This window comes from Capricornis sumatraensis, chromosome 5 (assembly GCF_032405125.1).
Source record: "Capricornis sumatraensis isolate serow.1 chromosome 5, serow.2, whole genome shotgun sequence".
Taxonomy (NCBI): Eukaryota; Metazoa; Chordata; class Mammalia; order Artiodactyla; family Bovidae; genus Capricornis; species Capricornis sumatraensis.
In genome coordinates, this window is record NC_091073.1 from 76,895,611 (window position 1) to 76,905,509 (window position 9,899).

The 9,899-nt window shown below is 40.8% G+C and overlaps 1 pseudogene; it reads right to left on the bottom strand.

Moving 5' to 3' along the window:
- Positions 1–8,597: 8,597 nt before the first annotated feature.
- On the bottom strand, positions 8,598–9,054 carry LOC138080475 (U4/U6.U5 small nuclear ribonucleoprotein 27 kDa protein pseudogene; annotated as a pseudogene).
- Positions 9,055–9,899: the final 845 nt, after the last annotated feature.

A 9,899-nucleotide genomic window follows, 5' to 3' on the forward strand; every position in this document is an offset into this window, starting at 1 on the left:
TCCTATGTAAGTTATGTGTCAATAAACCTATAAATAAAATATAAATATATAAATACATATATTGTTGTTATTTAGTCTCGAAGTTCGGAGAAGGCAATGGCACCCCACTCCAGTACTCTTGCCTGGAAGATCCCATGGACGGAGGAGCCTGGTAGGCTGCAGTCCATGGGGTTGCGAAGAGTTGGACACAACTGAGCGACTTCACTTTCAATTTTCACTTTCATGCATTGGAGAAGGAAATGGCAACCCACTCCAGTGTTCTTGCCTGGAAAATCCCAGGGACAGAGGAGCGTGGTGGGCTGCCGTCTATGGGATCGCACAGAGTTGGACACTACTGAAGTGATTTAGCAGCAGCAGCAGCAGCAGTCTCGAAGTTGTGTCTGACTTTTTCGACCCCATGGACTGTAGCCTGCCAGACTTCTCTGTCATGGGATTTCCCAGACAAAAGTACTGGAGTGGGTTGTCATTTCCTTCTCCAGGGGATCTTCCTGACCCGGGGAGCAAACCTGTGGCTCCTGCATTGACAGGCGGATTTTTTATCACTGAGCCACAAAGGAAGTTATATATATATCCTTTTAAAAAATTTCTCTAGGACAATCGTTGTTTAATTTTAATATACATTAAAATCACCTAGAGAACTTGTTAAAACAAAGTGTTGGCCCCATCCTCAGAGCTTGTGATTTAGAAAGTCTGAGAAGGGACTGAGAATTTTTATTTATAATGCCTGTTCTCCTGGCTTGGAGATTACTCACCCTCTCCCCATGTCAGCACAAGTTCCTGCACCAGGCACACAGTGAGTCCAAGCAAAACAACATGTTGGAGTTTGGAACAGAGAAGGTTTGTTGCAGGGCCATGCAAGGAGACAGATGGCTCACGTCCTCCAAAAATTCAAAGTCCCCAAAGAGTTTCAGCAAAGCATTTTAAAGGCCGGGTGGGTGTGGGGTGTTGTCTGAAGCTTGTGTGATCAACTTGTGCGCAGTTCACTGATTGATGGTAAGGAGCAGGGTGGTGTCAGTCCTTAGGTGCCGGTAGGTCTGGGAGCTATGTGCTCATGATTATCAGGTACTTACCGTCCTCCACTTGGTGAGGAGTTTCCACATCTGTAAAAAACAACACAGGAAGGTGTTTGTGTGATGTGTGTGGGCTAAGTTACTTCAGTAGTGTCCAATGCTGCGATCCCATGGACTGTAGCCCACCAGGCTCTCTGTCCATGGAATTCTTCAGGCAAGAACACTGGATTTGATTGCCATGTCCTCCTGCAAGGGATCTTCCCATCGAACTCACATCTCTTATGTGTCCTGCATTGGCAGGTGGGTTCTTTACCACTAGGGCCATCTGGAAAGCCCCAGAACATGCATTAGATAGTGTTATCTAGGTGTCAATAGTTCAGAGAGGAGCTGAAGCAGACGATATGTGGGAAGGGCCTGTCCTGGGAAAGCCCCATAGAGTCCTGTTTAGTTACACCCTGTAACTTGGAATGTAGGCTTCCCTGGTGGCTCAGAGCGTAAAGCGTCTGCCTGCAATGCAGGAGACCTGGGTTCGATCCCTGGGTCAGGAAGATCCCCTGGGGAAGGAAATGGCACCCCACTCCAGTACTCTTGCCTAGAAAATCCCATGGACGGAGGAGCCTGGTAGGCTACAGTCCATGGGGTTGCAAAGAGTCGGACACGACTGAGAGACTTCACTTTCATTTTCACCCACCATTCCTGCTCAAGGGTACAGTCTTGAGAGAGTTGTTGAGACCATCTGAATAGTACACGTGACTGAAACTACTTAAGTTCTGCATATAAAATATAAGATTCTATAAGGCTAATGTGGAGATCTGCCTGTCCTGTGGTCACCGAAGACAAGCCCTTATAAGTAACTTCCCTTGTTTATTAACCTGCCACCTACTAGTCTGGAGTGGTCTGCCTCTTTCTTTAGTCTCTCCTTGCCCTCTGTGTACAAGGATCAGTTTGTAAATAAACACTTTACCTATGTCCCTCCTGATATATTTTAAAGTGTTTTAGAGCAAAATGCCACGTGTCATATCTTTTCATACTCATAAATGCTTTGGCATCTATCTTTAACAAATAAGTTTTAAAAGATCTATAATATCACTATGATACCTAATAAATTAAGCAAGAATTCCCTAATGTCATCTAATATCCAACTTTCATTCAAATTTCTTTGATTTTGTTCTAATTAGAATCCAGGTAAAGTCGATACTTTGCATTCAGTTTATATATGCTTAACAGGGCTTCCCTGGAGAAGGCAATGGCACCCCACTCCAGTACTCTTGCCTGGAAAATCCCATGGACAGATGAGGCTGGAAAACTGCAGTCCATGGGGTTGCTGAGGGTTGGACACAACTGAGCGACTTCACTTTCATTTTCCACTTTCATGCATTGGAGAAGGAAATTGCAACCCACTTCAGTGTTCTTGCCTGGAGAATCCCAGGGACGGGGGAGCCTGGTGGGCTGCCGTCTATGGGGTCGCACAGAGTTGGACACAACTGAAGTGACTTAGCAGCAGCAGAACAGGGCTTCCCAGGTGGTGCTAGTGGTGAAGAACCCACTTGCCAATGCAGGAGAGCTAAGAGACACAGGTTCAATCCCTGGGTTGGGAAGATTCCCTGGATTAAGCCATGGCAACCCACTCCAGTATTCTTGCCTGGAGAATCCCATGGACAGAGGAGCTTGGTGGGCTACAGTCCACAGGGTCGCAAAGAGTCGAACATGACTGAAGCAAGGCAGCATGCAATATATAACAAGTCTTTTGTAATTTTAAACAGTTCCCTTTCTCCCATGCTGATTTTTTGAGCCATTTATTTGTTGGAAAAAAACAGAGTCAATTTTCTTGTAGAATATCTTTCTGGATTGTTTTGTTTAGCAAAAAATGTCATTTAATATAATCTTCTAGCCCCTATCTTCCGTAAATTCATACATGAATCTGAAGACTTCAGGTCAGGTCAGTTCAGTTCTGTCCCTCAGTCATGTGCGACTCTTTGCAACCCCATGGACTGCAGCACGCCAGGCCTCCCTGTCCATCACCAACCCCTGGAGATTTTTCAAACTCATGTCCATTGAGTCGGTGATGTCTGAAGACTTCACTGGCTATTACACTCAGAAGAAGTTCTTTTCAAAAGAATTTTTCACTGTTGATGCTATGTTCTGAATTCTTGACTTCTGGAGACAGCCTTGCCTGAAAATTCCTATAAGGCCCACATAACATGGTGCTGTATACCTAAGAACCCATTTTCTAGGACTTCCCTGGTGGTCCAGTGGCTAAGGCTTTGTGCTCCCAAGGCAGAGAGCTGGGGTTTGATCCCTGCTCAGGGAACTAGATCACACATGCTGCAACTAAGAGTTCACAGGCTGAAACTAAGACCTGGCACAGCCAGACAAATTAATAAATATTAAAAACAAAAACAATTTCCCTTTTTTCCCCATCTCTCAACTCAGCTCAGTACCAAGGCCATTTTCTCTGTAGTCCTCTGTGGATGAAGGAGAGAGTTTGGAAATACTCCATTCAGCCTTACTCAGAGCCCTTTGGGATCCCAGCTTAACGTGAGAAGGTCTCCTATTAGCCATTACCCTAGACTTTGACCTCAGTTCTCCTCCCTGAGCTAAGCCATCAAAACCAAAGCACAAGTTTGCCTGGAAAAGCTAATGTTCTCAGAGCTATTTTAGTGTAGGAAATTTCTTGTTGTTCATGCACGGGCAAAACCCAGAAGAGCAAGTTAGTGCCCTTGGGAGCAAACTTTGACCAGTGGAGAATATGAGCCAATAAATATGTCCCTCTTTCCCCTCTACAGTATTTATGAGATGTGTTTCATATGGCATCTCCAAAGCTCCCATGGGATTGAATGATTTCCTCATCTGTAACCTGTCCTCACTCTTTCTCTTTTCACTTCCTTAATCTCTAGGTTCTCACTCCCACATGAAAGACTCACTTTCAGGAGGAACCAGCCTAAGACAGGGCTTCCCTGGTGGCTCAGCTGATAAAGAATCTGCCTGCATTGTGGGAGACCTGGGTTCCATCCCTGGTTTGGGAAGATCCCCTGGAGAAGGGAACGGCTACTCTCTCCAGTATTCTGGCCTGGAGAATTACAAGGGGGTTGCAAAGAGTCAGACATGACAGCCTAAGACAATGTCCTAAACGTACTTTAATCTATGCATTTATCCTTTTTCTCCCCCTTTAAATGTATTTATTGAAGACACTGGGCCCCTTTGTCCTGTATTTTTTCCACATTGTGAGTTTCATTGATTACCTTCTTGTGGTTAGACTTAGTTTGTTCCTTTGTACTCTGTATTTCCCATGATCTAGAGCCTTGATCAGATTGAGGGTCAAAATTTTAGCAAAAATATCTCATAGGTGGTGGGGGATATTCCCATGTGGAATGTACATATCAGGTTTGGGTGTCTCTGTGATGTTAACATTAATCTCTGAGTTTAGTTTTTGCCAACCTGACCCATAATGTTCCCCTTCCACTTTTCACCTAATCACTTCCTTCACTTTTTGCTTTATACGTTTTGAATGCTAAAGTTGTTTTAGGCAAGTAGCAGCAATACAAGTTTAGAATTGTTATGAAAGTGAAAGTGTTAGTCGCTCAGTCATGCCTGACTCTTTGCGACCCTATGGACTGCAGCCCACCAGGTTCCTCTGTCCCTGGGATTTCCACTCAAGGATACTGGGGTGGTCTGCCACTCCCTTTTCCAGGGGATCTTCTTGATCCAGGGATCAAACCTGGGTCTCCTGCACTGCAGGCAAACTCTTTACCAACTAAGCCACCAGGGAAGCCCTGGTATTGTTTTAATTGCTAAGTTTGGTGCATTAAGGTATATGTCCAAATGAAGTAAATCCATTTTAGAGGGTTTTTGGGTTTTTGGTTTTTTTTTTTTTTTTGGTTTAAAGTCTATTTTATTTGCTATTAACAAAAGCTATACTGAAGGGTTAATAAGGTAGCAGAGATGTGCCTGCAAACGGGTCTCTCTGCTCAGGCTGAGCGTCCTTGCATACGAGGCGTTCTGCCAAAGAGTCTGGACACAGCCTTGAGTTTAATGGTCACTTGCAAACAAGGGAGCATTCCCTTCTTGAGATAAGAAGGAGATGAGGGCTTTGTGCAGACTCTGCAGTAGACAGAGATTTCACTCCCCTTTGCTGTACGATAACATGTATGCACCTGCACTGTACTGAAAAGGCTTATTCTTACAGTCTGGAATTCTGCCTAAGGAGGGCTTTATAACAATAAACGGCAATTAGTTTGCCCAGTTCTTGTCCCTCTGGCCAGAGTGTATGTCTCTTGTGTGCGTCTTGTATGTCTTTTATGTTCTGTGTCATTTCACTCGTAGTAACCAACACTATACCAATTTTATTTTGATTATATATCTTTTTCCATCTTTTTATTTTCAATAAGAAGTAAGCAACATACATGAAAAACCTGGGATTTTCCAAACATATCTCCTAAAACTATAGCCTTGTTACGGTTGTGTTTTCTTAGTCCCCAAACACAGCAGATGATAATTTGACCAATTTTTCCACTGTTATCACCAACCTAGAAAAGTTGTAGGTCTTCACTGCCCACTATCCTAACACTTCTAAATAGCCAATTCTGTACTTTAAAGTCTCTTGTTTTTTTGTACTCCATTGTGGTACTGAATTCTCTAGAGTTTGAAATGCATTTTACTAAAAATAATAGAAAACTCAACTGAGGCAGTTGAAACAAATTTAGCTGATTCAGCAGCTAAATTGCTGACATCTCTGCAGTGCCTTTGGCCTTTCCTTCACCACCACACAACTGCTAATGCAGCATCAGCCCTCCTTCCTGCCATCTCTACTTATCCAACTCCCATCCTCAGGAATCAGCTCAAATTTCCCCTACTTTGGAAAGGAGGTACCCTGGAGGAGGAAATGGCAAACCACTTCAGTATTCTTGCCAGGATAGTCCCATGAGCAGAGGAGCCTGGAGGGCTACAGTCCATGAGGTTGCAAAGAGACTGAGCAGAGCACAGCACACTTGCCTGTCTAGAGCACATTATGCACATTATGATATTAATGCAACCTCTTTGGGTGTGATGGAAGCAGCATCCAGAATAGGTGGAGTAAGGAAGGGTGGGAGATGATGGAGTGAAAAGTAGACAGTTCTTTTCTAATTTTTAGAAGTAATTAATTTATTTTAATTGTAGGCTAATTATTTTAAAATATTGTGGTGGTTTTTGCCATACATTGAAATGAATCAGCCACGGGTGTACATGTGTCTTTTTAATGAAAACAAGTTTGGTCATGAAGGTGAAAGCAAAAAGACAGTCTGTTGTTCTGTCTTGAACAGTTTATACAGTTATATATATATAGTTACATATGTATATATTCTCTTTCAGATTCTTTTCTATTATAGGTTATTATAAGATATTCAATATAGTTCCCTATATTATACAGTATCTTGTTTATTTTGTACAAAGTAGTATGTTACTATGTTAATCCCAAAGTCCTAATTTATTCACCCCTCCACAATCCCCTTTGGTAACCATAAGTTTGTTTCTATGTCTGTTAGTGTATTTCTGTTTTGTAAATAAGATCATTTATATCATTTTAATGATATGTAAATAATATCATATTTGTCTTTGTCTGGCTTAGTTCACTTAGTATGATATTAATAATGTCTAGATCCATCCATGTTGCTGCAAATGGCATTATTTCATTCTTTTTATGGCTAATATTCCACCGTGTGTGTGGAATACCACACACACATCTTCTTTTCTTTTTAAAAATTTTTAATTAGAGTATAGTTGATTTACAATGTTGTGTTAGTTTTCACTGTATAGCAAAGTGAATCAGTTTTACATATACATATATTCACTCTTTAGATTCTTGTCAGTAGAGAGTATTGAGAAGAGTTCCTCATCCTATACAATATATCTTTATTAGTTATCTGTTTTATGTATAGTAATGTGTATATGTCAATCCCAACCTCTCAGTTTATCCCTTCCTCTTTTCCCTGTGGTAAATGTAAGTTGGCTTTCTACATCTGTTTCTACAAAACAGACTCTATTTCTGTTTTGTAAACTAGTTCATTTATGTCATTTTTTAGATTTCACAAGACTTACTTCACTTAGTGTGAAAATCTCTAGGTCCATCCATGTTGCTTCAAGTGGTATTCCATTCTTTTTTATGGCTGAATGATATTCGCTTGTATACATGTACCACATCTTTATCCATTCTTCTTCTCATGGACATTTAGTTTGCTTCTATGTCTTGGCTACTGTAAATAGTGGTGCAATGAATGCTGGGGTGCATGTATCTCTTCCAATTAGAATTTTCTTCAAATATATGACCAGGAGTGGGATTGCTGGATCATATGGTAGCTCAATTTTTAGTTTTTTAAGGAACCTCTGTACTGCTTTCCATAGCAGTTATATCAATTTATATTTTCACCAATAGTGTAGGAGGGTTCCCTAATGTTCCTAAATTTTCCTCCAAAATTTTTTCTTTGTAGACTTTTTTTTTTAACTTTCCAAACAATTTATAAGAACATTTAACAGATGTTCACAGTACACAGGAGAATAAGGATTAGCAAAGAAAGCAGCATCTGATCTCTTTGGCTAGAGGCAAGAAATACATATCCATAGGAAATGGAAATACGTATCCAAATGGAAATATGTATACCAAAATATTAACATTTTGGGAGTAGATTACAGGTGATTTTTGGCTTTTTTTCCCCTACCTTCTGATTTCTCCCAAGGTGTTTTTTAGTTTAATAATAAGCATATATTGCTTTTCAACTGGGGAAATATGGTATTGGTGTGGGGGGCAAAAAACACAGAAGACATAAAAAAATCCAGTTGTATTTTTTCAATCTTCTAATTTTTAAACTATTAAGAATCATGATACCTAAATCTATGTGTAGGGAGATCCTTTTTTTTTCCTAGTTACAAAAATATCAAATACAAGAGTAGAAATTACTGCTTTACTTGAGAAACTTACTTCCAAATTACTTTCATGTGTTTTAAAAAGTCATAAAGAGCATCCAAGAAAAAATCATATACATTTTCCTAGGAATAAGTACAAAAAAATTGGGTTGATGACTGCCCCAAATGATATTTCCTGAAGGAAAAAATGTAATATTTAACTTTGTTTTTTGAGGCAGGGTAAGTGAACTATACACGTCATAATAAAATTTTCTTACTTTACAAGGAGGAAGGACTGTGAGCCCGTTTTTGATGCATGTTAAATACAAAATCCACTGTTCTGATCAAGATGCTGCTGCTGCTGCTGCTGCTGCTGCTGCTGCTGCTGCAGCTAAGTCACTTCAGTCATGTCTGACTCTGTGCGACCCCATAGATGGCAGCCCACCAGGCTCCCCAGTCCCTGGGATTCTCCAGGCAAGAACACTGGAGTGGGCTGCCATTTCCTTCTCCAAAGCATGAAAGTGAAAAGTGAAAAGTGAAAGTGAAGTCGCTCAGTTGTGTCTGACTCTTCGAGATCCCATGGACTGCAGCCTTCCAGGCTCCTCCGTCCATAGTAGTTTCCAGGCAAGAGTATTGGAGTGGGTTGCCATTATTGCCTTCTCCATCTGATCAAGATTAGGGGAAAAAAATCATTCTTCAGCACTTCAGTTCTCATGCAATGAAATCCAAAGGTCTGTTGAAGCCACCTTTTCAATTCATGTACTGCCTATACTTTCTCTTCTGCGACACATTTATGGAATAGGCATTTACAGAGCCATTCACCTTTTTCCCTTTTGCGGAGTCAAAGGAGGCAAATCCCATTAACTTCATTTCTATTTCTTCCTCTATGTTGCCCTCTAAGTCTTCTTCAGTTATCTGATGTTCTTTACTCTTTGTTTCTTTTCTTTCTTCTTCTCATTTCTTCTTTCTTTCAGTTAAGACGGGGCAGGAGATGTGGATCCATGTCTTCTTGGGGACCTGGACGGCCTTCTGTGCGGGGAACGAGAGCGGCTTCTTCTATCTCGCTCCCCAGACTGGGACCTTTCTAGGCGCCTGGCTTCTCTTTCTCAGATGTGGACCCGGACCGCCTACGCTCCATCGGTGGGGAGCCGCTGCAGCTGAGACCCATTTGGAATCCTCCTCCAATACGAGTCCTCTTTGTAGTCTTCTTGCTGATAGTCACTCTGACTGAAGGGTGGTTATACCTCATTGTAGTTTTGATTTGCATTTCGTTAATAATAGTGATGTTGAGCATTTCTACATATGCTTGTAGGCCATCTGTATGTCTTCTTTGAAGAAAGGTCTATTTAGATCTCCTGCCCATTTCTGGATTGCATTGTTTTTTTAAATACTGACTTGTATAAGCTGTTTGTATATTTTGGAGATTAAACCCTTGTCGGTTGCATTATTTCTCCCTATTCTGTAGGTTGTCTTTTCATTTTGTTTATGGTTTCCTTTGCTGTGAAAAAGCTTTTAAGTTTAATTAGGTCCCATTTGTTTATTTTTGTTTTTATTTTCATTACTTTAGGAGGTAGATCCAAAAATATATTGCTGCGATTTATGTTAGTGTTCTTTCTGTTTTCCTCTAGGAGTTTTACAGTATTCAGTCTTACATTTAGGTCCAAAATCCATTTTGAATTTATTTTTGTATATGGTGTTAAAGAATATTCTAATTTTATTCTTTTACATCTAGCTGTCCAGTTTTCCCAGCACCAGTTATTTGAAACTGTCTTTTTCCCATTGTATATTGCTGCCTCCTTTGTCATAGATTAGGTGACCATAGGTGCATGAGTTTATCTCTTGCCTTCTATCCTGTTCCACTGATTTATATTTTGTTTTTGTGCCAGTACCATTCTGTCTTAATTACTGTAATTTGTAGTATAGCCTGAAATCAGAAAGCATGACTCCTCCAGCTCTGTTCTTTTTTCTTAAGATTATTTTGGATATGTGGGGGCTTTTTGTGCTCCCAGAAAA